At 36.4% G+C, this 7774-nt stretch overlaps 1 protein-coding gene across 3 annotated transcripts in view; it reads left to right on the top strand.

Moving 5' to 3' along the window:
• The first annotated feature begins 299 nt into the window (after window positions 1-299).
• The window catches only part of LOC118906184 (gamma-interferon-inducible protein 16-like), a 53148-nt gene continuing 45673 nt past the window's right edge, over window positions 300-7774 (top strand). For 2 of the 3 annotated variants that reach the window (XM_036873573.1, XM_036873567.1), the window contains exon 1: window positions 300-546. The gene's annotated coding sequence lies outside the window, so the exon portion shown is untranslated. Of the gene's footprint in view, window positions 547-3435; window positions 3486-7774 lie in introns of those variants that run through there. The other variant, XM_036873579.1, reaches the window with a different exon arrangement.

The following is a 7774-nucleotide window of genomic DNA, read 5'->3' as shown; positions in this document are numbered from 1 at the left end:
AAGGGATAAGTGGCCATATGGCTTACCTTACTTCTTGTATATTTGAGAGTCATTCAAGGGAATATAGTTTTCTAATGACCCTCATGTAAGTCTGCTGAATAACAAAGTTCTAATGTTGGAACTCTTTTCATCTACTGACATTTATAATAAAAAAAATTTTGAGTGTAACTTTGCCATAATTATTCATTTTGATTAAGATATTTACAGGAAATAAACCGTTTATTTTCTCTAACTAATGAAACTGAAAGCTAAGAACATTGGTGGGAGGAGTCTCAATACTGTTTCCTAACTTCCCTCTCTCCGGGAAAGCACAGTGTGAGGTAGTCAGCACTAAATCAAGTTTTTGTCTAGCCAGTGCCCTTTTTCCTTGTTGTCTTTCAAAATACTTCTTTTTCCTCTGCCCTTCAGGAGATTATAAAATTCTGCAGTTCAGTCTCTGTGAGCTTTACTGATTTATCGTCCTACTTAAGTAAAATAAGCAGTGATTCTTGCATTTCTAAAGAAAACCTCAAGGTCTGGACTACTGTGGAGGACATTTTCACTGAGGTAAGGCTGGTAGGGATTTCTCTAGAGAGCTGTGGGTACCTGATTGGTAGCCTCAAGATGAGAAGGGGAGCTTTAGTCATGAAAAATTTGGGGGGAAAGGTTTTATATCAACTATATTCAGAAAAGTGAAAACAGCAGTAGCTTGATTCTAATCCTTTACTGCCTAGGCAAATAATAGACATTTTATTCCACTACAACTGAAGCCTGAACAAAGGGAGATGCATTTTGACTATAGAAGATATTAAAATGTATTCCCAGGCAACTATCGGCATGAGCTATATTTAGAGAAAAGGTTTGGTTTCCTTCCCTGGAAGATGCACAGGAAACTTGGTGGCTGTGGTGGGGGCCTGGGTGAAAGTCAAGATAGGGGCATGATAAAAGTATCATAAAATAATATTGAGTAAAAAAATACATCTGGATATAAAAGTGTATTGTATGGCATTGTCCTAATTTTAGAAACACACACAGAGGAGAGCAGAGAAGTTTCAATTCCACAAGTACAGTTATACAAAACATGGCTTCTTTACCTCTCTTAAGACAGTTTACTTTTTCTTTTAGACTCCATTTTACACCAGCTGCCAGTGTTGTTATTTCAGTTTCTTTTAGGATTACTTTCTGCCTTCCTGAAAATTAATACTTTTTTTTTCTGGTGGCAAGGCATAGGAGAGAGGCAGAGAGAGGCAATTACAAATTGATTTCTATTGTCTACTTTTAGAATTGTTTAAAGACTTTCTGTATGGCCTGATACAGTAATATTTTATATGTGCTTGACTAGAATATAAGATTTTTAATATTCATTTCAGAATCTTATGTATGTTAGATAAATGCTGTTAATTACACTTATTATATTTACTTTCAGTAAGCAAATACACAATTAAAACTGTTGTATTTCCCTAGGAGTCGGACGTTTTATCATTGTGTTGTGCTCTGATGATACTTATCTTCAGAACTATTTAAAACCACAGTAATATAGATAAACTGGTTTTCTTTTACTTACTCTTTGCATGATAAATATTTTTCTTTTATTTTTCCACTTTTAAGTGATCTTTTATTAACAATACACTGGCAGATTTCTTAAATCCAAGTTGACCAATTTGTCACTTAAGCTTAACCGGTTAGACCCTTTATGTTGATAATTAACATATATTGTCTTGTGTCTGCTTTCTTCATTTCAATTTATGATACTTCTATATTCTCCTTTTTTGATTTGTTTTTGTTTTTTACTTATATCCCTATCTGACTTACCATTTAAGACAAATACATTAATGAACTGTCATATTCTTTGTCCTCCCTCTCTCCCTCCACCATGTTGATATACTTCCTGCTTCTCTTCTCTTCAGTCAGGGCTTTATTTTTTTTTTTAAGGCATAGACACACCTAATCACGTTAAGTTTTCACTCTTACTTACCTTTCAGCTTACAGTTTTTCTTGACTTTATATATTAATTTTTACTGACTATTACTTCCAATAGATGTTTCCATATGGGTCTTTGTCTGCCAAAACTACCAATGCCTTGAATACAATAGTGTTTGAGGCCCTCATATTTAAGTATCATTTGGACTAGATTAAAAATTCTACTCTAAAAATTATTTTTCCCTCAAGATAGATGGGGAGTACCTCTTCTCTTACCCCTGGGACTAGATATGTTGTGAAATTCACAATCTGGAAACTTCAGAAAGGCTATTTAATGAATCTAATTTATTATCTGGGGAGAGGGAGCTAAGGTCTGCATTTTATATTTTTTTCTTCCAGTTTTATTGAGACATAATTTACATATGGCACTGTATGAATTTAAGGTGTGCAGCATAGTGATTTGATTTATATCCATCATGAAGCGATAAGCATAATAAGTTTAGTGAACATCCATCATCTTATATAGATACAAAATTACAGAAGTACAAAAAAATTTTCTTTTTCTTATGAAGAGAACTCTTAGGATATACTCTCATAATAACTTTCATATATAACATACAGCAGTGGTAATTATATTTATCATGTTGTGCATTACATCCCTAGTACCTATTTATCTTATAACTGAAAGTTTTCACCTTTTTCCTGACTTCATCCAATTCCCTTTCTCCTCTTGGGTTACTACAAATCTAATTTCTTTTCTATGAGTTTGTTTGTTTGTTTTTGCAGTATAACTGACCTACAACATTGTGGTAGTTCCTGTTATGCAACATAGTGTTCCATTCTTTCTTTCTTCTTTTTTTAAACATCTTTATTGGAGTATAATTGCTTTACAACGGTGTGTTAGTTTCTGCTTTATAACAGAGTGAATCAGTTATACATATACATATATCCCCATATCTCTTCCCTCTTGCGTCTCCCTCCCACCCTCCCTATCCCACCCCTCTAGGTGGTCACAAAGCACTGAGCTGATCTCCCTGTGCTATGTGGCTGCTTCCCACTAGCTATCTATTTTACATTTGGTAGTGTATATATGTCCATGCCACTCTCTCACTTCGTCCCAGCTTACCCTTACCCCTCCCTGTGTCCTCAAGTCCATTCTCTATGTCTGCGTCTTTATTCCTGTCCTGCCCCTAGGTTCATCAGAACCTTTTTTTTTTTTTTTTAGATTCCGTATATATGTGTTAGCATACAGTATTTATTTTTCTCTTTCTGACTTACTTCACTCTGTATGATGGTCTCTAGCTCCATCCACATCACAACAAATAACTCAACTTCGTTTCTTTTTATGACTGAGTAATATTCCATTGTATATATGTGCCACATCTTCTTTATCCATTCATCTGATGATGGACACTTAGGTTGCTTCCATGTCCTGGCTATTGTAAATAGAACTTCAATGAACATTGTGGTACATGACTCTGCCACAGACCGGCTGCAGAAAGCTAGAAGTTCCTGGCGGTGAGGGGTAAGGAACTGAAAAGCACCAGTATGGGGTCAGAAGGGCCAAGACAACTGATGGTTGCAAGGCAAGTTTATTCAAAGAGCATGAATGTATATATAGGTTTAGTACGGAACGAATACTAGACAACAAATCAGTAAACCTTGTATTTCCACATAATTCTGTCGCCACTATCTATGCGCCACTATCTATGCACCACTATCTATGCGCCACTATCTATGCGCCACTATCTATGCGTCAGCATGCCTTATGGGCCATTCTTTGGAGATACAGACTTCCCCCTCAGGGCAGCACGTCCTTCTTCTGGGGAACAACCAGGGGCTCTTAGATCCAGAGCAGGCACCTGGAACGAAACTGGCCGCAAGCCATTTTCCTTTTTTACGCTCATTACCGCAGCGTCAGGAGTGCATACCAAGAAAGAGACAAGCAGTTCTCCGGAAAGCAGAAAGCTGAATAAGCTTACAGCTTGGGGGCCACCACATGACTCTTTTTGAATTATGTTTTTTTCAGGGTATATGCCCAGTACTGGGATTGCTGAGTCATATGGTAGTTCTATTTTTAGTTTTTTAAGGAACTTCCACACTGGGCTCCATAGTGGTTGTATCAACTTACATTCCCACCAACAGTGCAAGAGGTTCCCTCTTCTCCACACCCTCTCCAGCATTTATTATTTGTAGATTTTTTTTTTTTTTTTTTTTTAATTTATTTTTGGCTGTGTTGGGTCTTCGTTTCTGTGTGAGGGCTTTCTCTAGTTGTGGCAAGTGGGGTCCACTCTTCATCGCGGTGCGCGGGCCTCTCACTATCGTGGCCTCTCTTGTTGCGGAGCACAGGCTCCAGACGCGCAGGCTCAGTAATTGTGGCTCACGGGCCCAGTTGCTCCGCGGCACGTGGGATCTTCCCAGACCAGGGCTCGAACCCGTGTCCCCTGCATTGGCAGGCAGATTCTCAACCACTGCGCCACCAGGGAAGCCCTATTTGTAGATTTTTGATGATGGCCATTCTGACTGGTGTGAGGTGATACCTCATTGTAGTTTTGATTTGCATTTCTCTAACGATTAATGATGTTGAGCATTCTTTCATGTGTTTGTTGGCAATCTGTATATCTTCTTTGGAGAAATGTCTATTTAGGTCTTCTGCCCATTTTTGGATTGGGTTGTTTGTTTTTTTGATATTGAGCTGCATGAGCTGCTTGTAAATCTTGGAGATTAATCCTTTGTCAGTTGCTTCATTTGCAAATATTTTCTCCCATTCTGAGGGTTGTCTTTTGGTCTTGTTTATGGTTTCCTTTGCTGTGCAAAAGCTTTTAAGTTTCATTAGGTCCCATTTGTTTATTTTTGTTTTTATATCCATTTCTCTAGGAGGTGGGTCAAAAAGGATCTTGCTGTGATCTGTGTCATAGAGTGTTCTGCCTATGTTTTCCTCTAAGAATTTGATACTGTCTGGCCTTACATTTAGGTCTTTAATCCATTTTGAGTTTATTTTTGTGTATGGTGTTAGGTAGTGTTCTAATTTCATTCTTTTACATGTAGCTGTCCAGTTTTCCCACCACTACTTATTGAGGAAGCTGTCTTTTCTCCATTGTATATTCTTGCACCTTTATCAAAAATAAGTTGACCATATGTGTGTGGGTTTATCTCTGGGCTTTCTATCCAGTTTCATTTACCTATATTTCTGTTTTTGTGCCACTACCATGCTATCTTGATTACTGAAGCTTTGTAGTATAGTCTGAAGTCCTGGAGCCTGATTCCTCCAGCTCTGTTTTTCTTTCTCAAGATTGCTTTGGCTATTCGGGGTCTTTTGTGTTTCCATAGAAATTGTGAAAATTTTTGTTCTAGTTCTGTGAAAAATGCCATTGGTAGTTTGATATGGATTGCGTTGAATCTGTAGATTGCTTTGGGTAGTAGAGTCATTTTCACAGTGTTGATTCTTCCATTCCAAGAGCATGGTATATCTCTCCATCTGTTTGTATCATCTTTAATTTCTTTCATTAGTGTCTTATAGTTTTCTGCATACAGGTCTTTTGTCTCCTTAGGTAGGTTTATTCCTAGGTATTTTATTCTTTTTTTTGCAGTGGTAAATGGGAGTGTTTCCTTAATTTCTCTTTCAGATTTTTCATCATTAGTGTATAGGAATGCAAGAGATTTCTGTGCATTAATTTTGTATCCTGCTACTTTACCAAATTCATTGATTAGCTCTAGGAGTTTTCTGGTAGCATCTTTAGGATTCTCTATGTATAGTATCATGTCATCTGCAATCAGTAACAGCTTTACTTCTTCTTTTCCGATTTGGATTCCTTTTATTTCTTTTTCTTCTCTGATTGCTGTGGCTAAAACTTCGAAAACTATGTTGAATAATACTGGTGAGAGTGGGAAACCTTGTCTTGTTCCTGATCTTAGTGGAAATGTTTTCAGTTTTTCACCATTGAGAATGATGTTGGCTGTGAGTTTGTCATATATGGCCTTTATTATGTTGAGGTAAGTTCCCTCTGTGCCTACTTTCTGGAGGGTTTTTATCATAAATGGGTGTTGAATTTTCTCGAAAGCTTTTTCTGCATCTATTGAGATGATCATATGGTTTTTATTCTTCAGTTTGTTAATATGGTTTTAATATGGTGTATCACATTGATTGATTTGCATATATTGAAGAATCCTTGCATTCCTGGAATAAACTCCACTTGATCATGGTGTAGGATCCTTTTAATGTGCTGTTGGAGTTTATTTGCTAGTATTTTGTTGAGGATTTTTGCATCTATGTTCATCAGTGTTATTCGCCTGTAGTTTTCTTTCTTTGTGACATCTTTGTCTGGTTTTGGTATCTGGGTGATGGTGGTCTCATAGAATGAGTTTGGGAGTGTTTCTCCCTCTGCTATATTTTGGAAGAGTTTGTGATGGGTAAGTGTTAGCTTTTCTGTAAAAGTTTGATAGAATTTGCCTGTGAAGCCATCTGGTCCTGGGCATTTGTTTGTTGGAAGATTTTTAATCACAGTCTCAATTTCATTGCTTGTGATTGGTCTGTTTATATTCTCTATTTCTTCCTGGTTCAGTCTCAGAAGGTTGTGGTTTTCTAAGAATTTGTCCATGTCCCAGGTTGTCCATTTTATTGGCATATAGTTGCTTGTAGTAATCTGTCATGATCCTTTGTATTTCTGCAGTGTCAGTTGTTACCTCTCTTTTTTCATTTGTAATTCTATTGATTTGAGTCTTCTCCCTCTTCTTCTTTATGAGTCTGGCTAATTGTTTATCAATTTTGTTTATCTTCTCAAAGAACAAGCTTTTAATTTTATTGAGTTTTGCTATTGTTCCTTCATTTCTATTTCATTTATTTCTTCTCTGATCTTTATGATTTCTTTCCTTCTGCTAACTTTGGGGTTTTTTTGTTCTTCTTTCTCTAATTGCTTTAGGTTTAAGGTTAGATTGTTTACTTGAGACGTTTCTTGTTTCTTGAGGTAAGATTGTATTGCTATAAACTTCCCTCTTAGAACTGCTTTTGCTGCATCCCATAGGTTTTGCGTCATTGTGTTTTCATTGTCATTTGTTTCTAGGTATTTTCGATTTCCTCTTTGATTTCTTCAGTGATCTCTTGGTTATTAAGTATGTATTGTTTAGCCTCCATGTGTTTGTATTTTTTACAGATTTTTTTCCTGTAACTGATATCTAGTCTCATAGCATTGTGGTCAGAAACGGTACTTGATATGACTTCAATTTTCTTAAATTTATCAAGGCTTGATTTGGGACCCAAGATATCATCTATCTTGGAGAATGTTCCATAAGCACTTGAGAAGAAAGTGTATTCTGTTGTTTTTGGATGGAATGTCCTATAAATATCAATTAAGTCCATCTTTTCTAATGTATCATTTAAAGCTTGTGATTTCTTATTTATTTTCATTTTGCATGATCTGTCCATTGGTGCAAGTGGTGTTAAAGTCCCCTACTATGATTGTGTTACTGTCGATTTCCCCTTTTATGGCTGTTAGCATTTGTCTTATGTATTGAGGTGCTCCTATGTTGGGTGTATAAATATTTACAATTGTTATATCTTCTTCTTGGATTGATCCCTTGATCATTATGTAGTGTCCTTCTTTGTCTCTTGTAATAGTCTTTATGTTAAAGTCTATTTTGTCTGATATGAGAATTGCTATTCCAGCTTTCTTTTGATTTTCATTTGCATGCAATATCTTTTTCCATCCCCTCACTTTCAGTCTTTATGTGTCCCTAGGTCTGAAGTTGGTCTCTCGTAGACAACAGATATACGTTCTTGGTGTTATATCCATTCAGCCAGTCTATATCTTTTGGTTGGAGCATTTAATCCATTTACATTTAAGGTAGTTGTCGATATGTATGTTCCTATTACCACTTT

Source organism: Balaenoptera musculus, chromosome 1 (assembly GCF_009873245.2).
Source record: "Balaenoptera musculus isolate JJ_BM4_2016_0621 chromosome 1, mBalMus1.pri.v3, whole genome shotgun sequence".
Classification (NCBI taxonomy): domain Eukaryota; kingdom Metazoa; phylum Chordata; class Mammalia; order Artiodactyla; family Balaenopteridae; genus Balaenoptera; species Balaenoptera musculus.
The sequence above is the reverse complement of the archived record's forward strand: the minus strand, read 5'-3'. Positions and strand labels throughout refer to the sequence as shown.